The sequence below is a fragment of the Carettochelys insculpta genome, chromosome 5 (genome assembly GCF_033958435.1).
Source record: "Carettochelys insculpta isolate YL-2023 chromosome 5, ASM3395843v1, whole genome shotgun sequence".
Taxonomy (NCBI): Eukaryota; Metazoa; Chordata; order Testudines; family Carettochelyidae; genus Carettochelys; species Carettochelys insculpta.
The window spans coordinates 88,290,898-88,301,738 of record NC_134141.1 but is presented as its reverse complement, the minus strand read 5'-3'; the positions used below and the strand labels follow the sequence as shown (position 1 = coordinate 88,301,738).

Below are 10,841 nucleotides of genomic sequence, written 5' to 3'. Positions count from 1 at the left end.
TAGGGATGGAGCTTCAAGTGCTGCCTGTCTCCAGGTGGTGGGGAGGCTGCGGCTGTCCAGGGATCCTGCAGCCCCATGTTCTGGGACCCTGGTGGTTCCTGTGGAGACTGTGAGAAGAAAGCAGTGGGGGAGTGGGAAATGTGGCCAGTGGCCCACTCCAGGCAGGTGCTTCACTGCTGCAGTTATGGGGTCCTGCTGATATATCAAGTTCACCCAGGCATTCTGGCCCTGTTCCTTGTCTGATCAGCACTCCACCCTCTCATCCTCCAGGCCCTCCATGATGGTCCACAGGCAGGCCATCTGCTCCTGGAGTAGGTCATCCCAGGAGTGCTTCCTCCTGCAGATCCCACACAGGTGAGTGGATAGTGGAGGACGTGCAGCAGGCCGAGATGTGAAGACCAGTTAAGAGGACTATAATTATGGGAGACTCCATGTATGACACGCAGCCACAAACCCTTAGTCTACACCAAAGGTCTTACTTCAGATGCTGGAAATGTGCTTCAAGCATAGCCATATGTTGCTGGTACTATCCCACAGGGTCACAGATGTCCCAGGGGAGTATTGTGACACCCATGGCCCAGAGATGAGCAGGCACAGGAATGTGCCAGCCAGCCCATGGGCCTGCAAGTGGGAGAGGGGATTGGGCAGTGGCTCACCTTCCACCCAAATCCCGGACACCCCCAGGTCCAGCACTCACAGCATCCCCTACAGGGAGGACTCCTGTCCAGGACCCCTAAAGTGGTGGTGGTGGGGGAGTTTGTATGGGTGGCAGATGCCACTTGCCAGGGGGAAGGCCACTGGGTTCCCCTCTTCTACCTCCCCCCCTCCCCGGCAGGATCTTCTGCAAGACATCAGTCTCCCCCACAGCATCATGCTACATTAGGAGTGACTGCTGCCTCAGTATGGGCCCAAACCTGTAGCCATGAGCAGAGAAGTTGAATAAATGTTAAAGGAGAATATAAAAGCCAAAAGTTTTAAACTAAGTAACCCCAAATCTCTTTCAGTTAATTGTCAGTTACTGAGGCTCCTATGGTGTCATTACATCACTAGTTCTCCAGTCACCACAGAATGTTCAAACCAGGCCAGGACATAAATTTCTAATGTTAAAAAAACCCTTTCTTTTGGAGCTGGGCTGTCGTGTGGCCTCTTTTGCTAATGGCCATGCAGAACTCTCATTCCAGCTGGGTTGTCTCATATGTAATCTTCAGACAGTTTTGTGCTTGAAACCAAACGGAATTCCCAAGGGAGCATACCGCAGAGTAACAGCTGCCTGGGTCCTTTCACGCTCTACCACCAGTAGCACATAGCCCAGAGAGACGCTGCTGCCTTCTCCCCTCTGATCCCTAACCCTACAGAAATCTGGTGAACAGAGATGACAACCCAGGTACTGGTCCCCCTGTGCTGTGGGTTCAAATGAATGTTGTTATCCTCTACCTCAGTAGAGAGCAGGCCATGGTTTGTTTGAATACCAATAGGGAGGAGGAGCTATCTGAAGTTGCCTGCATCATACAAAGAGCACAAGTCCCTTCCTTCTTGTAAGTGAGCAAAAAGGGTGTTGACTAGTGTTCAATGACAGTCATATATGGAATGCACAGTTAATAGGAAGTCAGAGATGGAACCATGGGAGTGCATGTGTGCAGGGGGGCTATCACTGTGTGCCTGAATGTGGCAAGACTTTGAGGATGGGACCGAGGTACCCATGATCAACAAATGGAAGTGCTAGATATGGAGTGCAAGTGTAGCAGAGGCTAGAATTAGAGACATGGAGCAATCTTGCTGGTGTTCTACAGTTAGTGTGGTCAAGGAGGAGAATTCCATCACTTCCAGACCCTTTTCATTTAAAACCACAAAAGAAAGGAATTTGACAGCTATCTATGAAGGCATCCAGTAACGACCAAAGACACTGCAGAGAATAAAGAGACAACGTTAAGTTTTGCAACCACCAATTTAAGCGAGCAGAGTTAAATATTTGCTAGACTAGTTGTTTAACTTCATGAGCAATGTCTCCATTAGTCTGTCAAAATATAGGGAACACTTCCATGATAATGCCCTTTTTTGTCCAAATAATTTTTTTTTCCCCTGACCAGCTCTATTTCTAATTTAGTCACAGTCGTAGTTCTTGGTGGAGCTCACCAACAGTAGTGGACTTAATGCTCAGAAGATCTCTGCACCCCTGCCATGAATTTCAAGAAAGCATTTGCTTCCTAAGGACCAAATTCTGTTCTCACGTGTATGCACTGGAAGCTGCGTTACATACTGTGAGAGCTGAATTTGGTTCTGACAAACATGATGTGCTATGTCTTAAAATGTCAGAGAACAGAGCAAGTTCACATCTTACATAAAACCAGAAGTAAAAATCCATCTTTACATGTACTTACCCAGTGTATACACAAGGTATTTGCAGTCATCCAGGGTTTTATTTCTGTGTTCAGTTTTATTACTGATGTATATTGCAAACTGAAGGGGATTTTATGCCTATGCACTGCATGTTTTAAAATATTTTCACAAAATACTATGTTTAGTTGCTATTTGGATGAGGGTATTTTACATTTTGACTCTGTTTGGATAACAAGACTATTATATTAGTTATTACCTTTTTATTACTGTAAATTCTCTGAAATTTCAACTCCAAATTATCTGCATAGAGCATACAATTTGAACTGGAATAATGAAAAATTACTAAGTGCTGTATTATCAAAAATGGTCATACACTTAATAAGAAGTGTATTAAGAAGATTCTTAACGGCACCTGGGACTGTAATCCTTAATATAGGGACTGTGAGTGAAGCTCAATTCAACTTAAAATATTTTTCTTTCCTAATTTATGTAAATCAACAGAATACTAAACATATAGAACTTAGAGAAATTGTCAACACTGTTGATTTTCCTTTTATGTTTAAGTCTCTTTCATGTTCAAATTCCAAGCAATAGGGGAGAAAGCCCAACTGATTAATTCAGGTTTCATAATTTGTTCTTAACATGCAACAAAAGATTCCCTGTTTTTCATGAAAGGGTGCCTGGCTCACTATTTTGAAAATTCAGCATACTTGGAAAACTAAAGGCAGAGGAATGAAAGACAGCTCCTAACTGCAGTCTGGACCTTCAACATGTACACAGAGGCAAAATTCCGGTGGGCTTTAAAGAAAGCTTTGCATTTATAGAAATGTAGGGTCACACCCTACATTTTGAAACCAAGATGTATCTTCTTTCCCAATAGACATATTTAGCTTTCATTAACACTAGGAGGAGTTTCGTGCAAGCATGCTAATCTGGAAAAGATCCTGAATAGCTCCTGCATTGGCAAAGGAGGTTGCAGCCTGCCTCCTTTTGATCCTGGCACTGGATGCTACAGTAGCACAGGGATGGATTTGGCCCTGGCCAAAGGCAGGAAGAGTTGATTCTCCTATGCCTGTTTAACACATTGCCCTCCAATGCAACCAGTTTAGCTTGCCCCCAGGGAACAACCACAGACTCACTATCCCTCCCTACACACACAAACAGACCCCTTAGGGACCACTGAAGCTGTAGGCAGCACTGGCCAACTATTCTTGCACATTCTAACACAGGGATACTGTGCTTATGGATGACAAATAAGTGCCTCAACAGCATAAAGAAAGTAGATCCTAGGCAGATAGGGAGTAAAAAATCCTTGAACAATTTTCCCCCCTAGCACATCGGTGCAGGATAAACCTAAATTTGGCACTTAGTTTGGAATTGTGTTTGATATATGGGCAGGATCCCCTGGGAAGATAACATGAGGGAGAAAGGAATCCAGGAGAGCTGGCTGTATTTTGAAGAAGCCACACCATAAATGCAGGAATGCACCATCTGAATGTGTGGTAAGAAAAGCAAATATGGTAAGTGACCAGAAAGATTTCTTAACAGTGAAATCTTTGGTGAGCTTAAATGTGGAAAAAAAAGCTTACAACGTGGAAACTTGGCCAGGTGACCAGGGGAGCCTATAAATGTATTGCTTGAACATGCAGGGGTGCAATCAGGAAGGCCAAAGCACAATTGGAGTTGCAGCTAGCAAGGGATGTGAAAGGCAACAAGACAGGTTTCTACAGGCATGTTAGCAATAAGAAAGTGATTGGGGGAGGAGGGGCGTTACTGAATGGGAAAGAAAACCTAGTGACAGATGATATGAAAAAAGCTGAAATACTCAATGCTTCACAGACAAGATCAGCTCCCAGATTGCTGTGTCAGGCAGCACAGCATGTGGAGGTGGTGAGCAGCCCTCAGTGGGGAAAGAACAGGTTAAGAACAATTTAGAAAAGCTAGACAGACACAGATCCACGGGGCCAGATCTAATGCATCCGAGGATGCTGAGGGAGTTGGCTTGTGTAATTGCAGAGCCATTATCTTTGAACACTCCTGGTGATCAGGGAAGGTCCTGGATGACTGGAAAAAGGCAAATGTAGTGTCCATCTTTAAAAAAGGGAAGAAGGAGAATCCGGGGAATGACAGACCTGTCAGCCTCACCTCACTCCATGGAAAAATCATGGAGGGGGATCCTTAAGGAATCCATTTTGAAGCACTTGAAAGAGAGGAAAGTGATCAGAAGTAGTCAACATGGATTCACCAGAGGCAAATGTCTGACCAACCTGATGGTCTTCTATGATGAAGTAACTGGCCCTGTGAATATGGGGATGGTGGTGGATGTGGTACACCTGGACTTCAGCAAAACTTCTGATATGGTCTCTCACAGTATTCCTGCCAGCAAGTTAAAGCAGTATGGATTGGATAAATGGAATGTAAGGTGTATAGAAAGCTGGTTAGATCATCGGGCTCAGTGGTTTTGCTCTATGGCTTAATGTCTGATTGGTGATCAGTATCAAGCAGAGTCCCTCAAGGGTCAATCCTGGGGCCAGTTTTGTTCAATGTGTTCATTAATGACCTGGAGGAGGGAATGGCTTGTACCCTCATCAAGTTCGCAGACGACACTAAGCAAGCAGGAGAGGTAGATACACTGGAAGGTAGGGATAAGGTCCAGAGTGACCTAGACGTATTGGAGGATTGGACTAAGAGAAATCTGATGAGTTCTAACAAGCACAAATGCAAAGTCATACACTTAGGACATAGGCATCCCAAACACAGCTGCAGGTTGAGGACCAAGTGTGTAAGAGCAGCTCTCCAGAAAAGGACCTGGGCATTACAGTGGGTGAGAAGTCAACAATGTGCCCTTGTAGCCAAGAAGGCTAAGAGTACATTGGCCTGCATTAGTAGGAGGATTACCAGCAGATCCAGGAAAGTGATTACAGTAGGATCTCGCCATTCACAAGTGCCATATTCATGAATTCAATTATTTGTGAGTGGCCTTGCTTCCCTGGGGCTCCAGGGTGGAAGCGTCGGTGGCTGCCATGGCTTCCCAGGAGCTCTAGGGCCGAGAGCACTGCCAGCTGCCGCAGCTTCCCCCAGGCTCTGGGGTGTGACCACCGGTAGCTGCCACAGCTTCCCCAGGCAGGAGTGCCTGCAGCTGCCGCTTCCTCAGGGCCCTGGGGCAGGAGCACTGGCAGCCGCCACTTTCCCAGGGCCCCGGGCTGGGAGCACCAGCAGCCACTGCTTCCCCAGGGCTCTGAGGCTGCCCCCATTCTTGGGGAGAGAAAAAAAAAAACCAAAAACCAACATTCACAATGGTTCAGAACCCTCATGAATGTTGAGACCCTACTTTAATGCCCTTTATTTGACACTGGTGAGGCCACATCTGCCCCCACCCCCTTACAGAAAGGATGCAGATGCACTGGAAAGAGGTCAGCAAAAGGCAACAAAAATGATTAGGGGACTGGAGCACATGATTATACCTACCTCGTAGAACTGACTCTTCATAGAAACAAAAAAAGCAGTCAAGTAGCACTTTAAAGACTAACAAAATAATTTATTAGGCGGTGAGCTTTCGTGGGACAGACCCACTTCTTCAGACCATAGCCAGACCAGAAGGGACTCGATATTTAAGGCACAGAGAACCAAAAAAAGTAATCAAGGTTGAAGCGCCATGGACAGAAGCATCCTAATGCTAATGAGGCATCAAATATTCAATTCAGCACTTCATTAGTAATCTTCGAATCTTGCATGGCCATTTCAAAATTTTGGCCAAGCGTAGCCACAGCCTTAGTCTTTACAGTGCTACTTTACTGCTTTTTTGTTTTGATAGTATATAGACTAGCACAGCTTTCTCTCAGTTACAAACTCTGAGTTTAAGTATATATTGCTGTGCCATTTCCCAAAACTTATTCTAAGGGCTACAAACACTTCAGAAGGGTTAATACTCTATGTTTAAATTAGTAACAGCACCTAGAAGATACCCTCTACTCCTAAGAAATAATCTCTTTCTCACAGCTCTTTGTGATTGTTGATATGTGCAGCTTACAACTACCATCACAGTTACCTCACAAAGCTATAATATAACTCTAATGCCATACTCACATCTCTCTCATTCTGTGCTGTGAAGTCCTCTGGCTGCTGCTTGTTTTATGTCTGTTTTGAGACAAGGCACACAGCAGCCAGATAGTTCTCATTTCACTCCTTCAAAGCATGCTGAGTTTAACTCTTTTGCTAGCTCTCCTTTTCTGCACAGACTAAATACAATGCTGCCTCCCCATCACGCTTTCCTTTATCTTCCCACTCACTGACACAGGTGTAACTCCCTGTCTGGTCTCCTCCTCTAGCCCCTTCACTTGCTCTAGTGATTCCCTTCCCTCCTGCTTCTTGACCTACATTTTGAGGAAGAGAGAGCTTCCAGAAGGAGGGTTACCTTCTGGAAGATCCCCACGGGCTGTGCGCCAAAGCATGTATTTTGAAGTCTGGAAGAGCTTCTTCTAGACTCCAGATCATGGGGCCATATGCTAATGAGGCATGGGAAATTTACACCTGTGCCTCATTAGCATCTTCTGGGCTGCTGATTACGAAGGCCTTTCCAGAGGAAGGGGCATGTGTAGAAACAGCCTTTCAGTTTGCCCTCTGTTCCCCTGAAACTGCTCTCAACAAAGTACATAATGGTCTTCAACATTGATAACTTTCTTCTTCAAATCTTGTCCCCTCTTGGGTTTCACAACTCCATCTGCCATTCCTCTACCTCCTAATTTGCTGACTGAGTCTTCAGAGTATCATTCAGTGCATCTTCCTCCTCCCTTCCAACCATGGTTCCAAGGAGGTCCCACAGCTATCTGTATTTGCCCCCTTATCTGTTCTTTCTAACATGCACTAATCCACTCATATGCTTAACTCACAAGTGTTGACTTGTCTCCACTCAATCCAACACCACAACTTATCCTGTCTCTCAACTCTCCTCACAGATATCTTGTCATCTACTTAAATTTAACACGACCCAAACTGATGCTCTGATCTTTCTTCCCAAGTTTATCTCATTGTATCTTCCTTGCCCTATCACCAGTGACAGAACTCACTTCTTCTCAGCTATTCAGGATCAGAATTCATGTTTAATCTTTATGCTTTTTCACTGTCCCCACAGAGCCAGGAACTAATGCAATGTGTCACTTATTCCTACATAACATGTCCCAGATCTTACTTTTTCTCTTTCCATGAAGCCGAAGAGGCTGTCCAGCTCTTGCATTTACCAGCTGCCACCTTGACTACTGTAACCTCCTCCTTTCTGGTTTTCTTGTCATCCACATTACTCCATCTATACAGGTCCATTCAAAACACTTTCCATTTTCTTCCATGTTACTTCTCATGAATGGGAAGCCATCGCTGGATCAGCCACTACCATGTCCTCTTTCAAATCCTTCTTCAGGACCCACCTGTATCACAATTACTACGGTAAATCAGCAACTGATAAGCTAGACCTGTGCGTGATAGGTCTTAGTGATATAATAAATATTTATTTATATATATTTAATTTTAAATTAGCTTAATCTTTTAACTGATCACCTTTATACTCTGTGAAACCTCATGTTCTTGTCATTGTTCCCCTTATCATACTACACCCACTTTTGTTGCACGCTTTCTTTCATTAGATTTTCAGGAAAGAATCTGTCCCTTACTATGTGTTTGTGCAGCACCAAGCATCTAACATTTAGAAGAAAGTGATGGCATTCATCTGGAAAAGATTTTTATTTACCAAGGGCAAAGTGGACGAATGGATGTTTCAAGCCACAAATATCTGTATGTCCAAAAATGTCACTCTGAATCCTAGGCTGTCTGTACAGTCATTGTGAAATGACAGAAACAGCTACAGCAGGCAGGGCTGAAAGTCCTTTGTTCAGAATATCATCAGTTTGAATCATCACTGGATTTCACAGGCTGTTATATACAATTTTTAATTCCTCATTTTGGCTTTATGCATTCCATTTGTGGTGTACAGCTACAATGAGGCATGCCAAGAGTCCTGCATCACTGTGATATTACAGGTAACTCACCCAATCCCCATCCTGATTCTACCACTAATATGCAGAAAACAATTTCGTTATTGTGTTTGGAAGACTGAGCAGATGGCAGATTACTTGGCCCAACTGCTAGAGCTTCAAAACCACCCACACAACAACACACCCAGAATGTACAATCACCCCAAACACACGCATCTTTTGCTGCCCACATAAATTCACACAACCCTCCTAGCACAACACAACCCACACACAAATCCACACAGCTATCCCAACTCAACCCACACATTTGCCCACCCTCACTCATATTTACCATAAATCCACAGCTACAGATCATCACAGTGTTCAGTCATAACCAGGATTTTTCATGTATTACCTTCCAACTGTTACATTCTCAGCCATTTTTGGCTTACTTACAACTTTATGAATTATCTCACAACGGATGTCAGCTACCAGTTAACATTTACATTTGACAAAATATTGCTCCCAAAAAGCTGCACAGCATATTAAAAAAATAAGCAAGTACTCACTCTAGAATGTCGTTTTATACTTAACGTATATTGAGTGATGGCAACTGTATTTTGCTAGCTACTATATAAGTTTTAAGTCCAAACAAAAGCATATTGATGTGGCACATAACATAAATGAGATTATTAGTCTTTCGTTTCATTAAAATGGAAAGATGAGCTACACTCTGATACCAAGTTTCTGATGGAAGGATAGGGTCCTAACTTATTTTAAAATCAGGCCTGTATCTAAGATAGCTATAATATCTGAGAAAAATAAACAGGGATTTCTTCCAGTTATGATCATAATTTATGTAATGAACATGAATCAACTCTTTTAGTAGTTCTCTTTTATATTAATAGTAAAGTGCAACATACTGGGTGGCAAACATGTGTAACATTTAATAAAAAAGAAGATACAATATTTGTTCTCTGTCCCTTGCGTTGTAAGGAATTATTTTTCCATATTTTTCATACTACTGTAACAAACCCTCATTTGTCCAAAGTCACCTTTTTAAAATAGCAAACCATATTCTTCCCTCTGTGTGAATAGCCATAATTAAAGCAAAATGTTGGAGACGAGGAATGTGGTAAGCTATGTTATTTCTGCTTATATAAATATATGGGGCACTTATTCTTTTGGTAAGTGTTTGTCACGAGTGAAGGCAGATTTAGACTTGACAGAAGCTTACTATGATTTAACATTTCAACAAAGTAATGTTTAATGCTGTAATGGCATTGCTGAGGAATCAGGAGAAGACAGAAGAAAAAGTAACTACACAACCATAAGAAACAGGTTTGGGCATTAGGTTTACACAGCAACTAAACCAGCAGTATGTCAGCTGATGTGGGCTGGGTCTGCTTCATTTCTGTATAGGCTTCTGAGCTCATTCTGGCACCTTGTTTCTAGGACCCAATTGGACAGGAAGGTCCTAGAGCTCTGGCTCCATTCCAAGCCAGGACATCTACATAGCAATGAAACAGCCCTGCAGCCCAAGCCACCTGGGCCCAAGCCACAGGTTTGTCTTTGCTCTGTGGACAGACTCTGAATTAGCTCCAAAGCTGTTCTGAGAAAGAAGAGTTAACACTGAAATGAGAGACCGAGGTGTAAATATAAGGTAACAGTAAGTTCATTATGTACAGCCAGCCTAACAAAGAGAAAGGTGAAGCTATGGACTATGCAGTTGGAAGCAACTGTGATAAGTCACAAACTCAAGGTCTGATAAGATCAAGAAAGAATTTTCCCCGGGGTCAGATCAACAGAGACCTGAGACAGTCGAAGGGTTCACCTTTCTCTGCTGCATGGGGAACAGGTCACTTGCAGGTTTATACAGGTGTTAAGGCGAATGCTCTGTAACTCAACGCAAGATGAGGTGTAAGTCAGGAGAAGGTGCCTGAAGTTCTGTGAGCCAGAGGTTAGGCTCAGAGATTGATCGCGTTGGTTCATTCTGACCTCACCCCTGAAAACATCAGGCTGCGCTTCTCAACGCTCCCGAGGGCGTCCCCTCACCCAGATTTGGTAACCGCAGCTGCCCAGCGGGGGAGAGCTCCAGCCAAGAGCGCTAATGCAGCCACTCAAGCCACTATACTCCTATTGCGCTTGACAGGGAGGGGAACCTTCTGCAGGGCGCGGGCCTGTGCTGAGGCCCTTGTAACACAGGCCGGCCGCCCCTGCGCTGCGCCGACTTCCCTGTGCGGGCTGCCATCCGGGCGCCGCGCCAGGCAGCAGCTGGTTTTACGAGGCGCTGCAGCGAGAGCCGGAGGTGCGCGAGGAGAGTTCGGGTCCCGCCGCCCGCGTGGAGCCCACCCACAGCGCCCCTGCCTGCGGTGCTGCGAGCTCACGCCCCAGGCCGCACCAAGCGGTGCAGGGGACTCCGGGCGGCGCTACGCACCGGCCAGATCCAGATCCAGATCCAGCTCCAGCTCCAGCCGTTGAGATGGTCACTGGCCGGCCGCCGGCCGCGCGACTCCCAGGCGTACGCGCCCGCAGGCGCCG

General features: G+C 44.9%; 1 long non-coding RNA gene across 1 annotated transcript; it reads right to left on the bottom strand.

Moving 5' to 3' along the window:
- LOC142013725 (uncharacterized) lies at nt 1-10,836 on the bottom strand. Its single transcript, XR_012645776.1, has 3 exons — nt 10,738-10,836; nt 7,526-7,757; nt 1-107 (listed from the first exon to the last, which is right to left on the bottom strand). It is a non-coding gene; the product is annotated as an uncharacterized LOC142013725 (long non-coding RNA).
- Between the last annotated feature and the right edge of the window lie 5 nt (nt 10,837-10,841).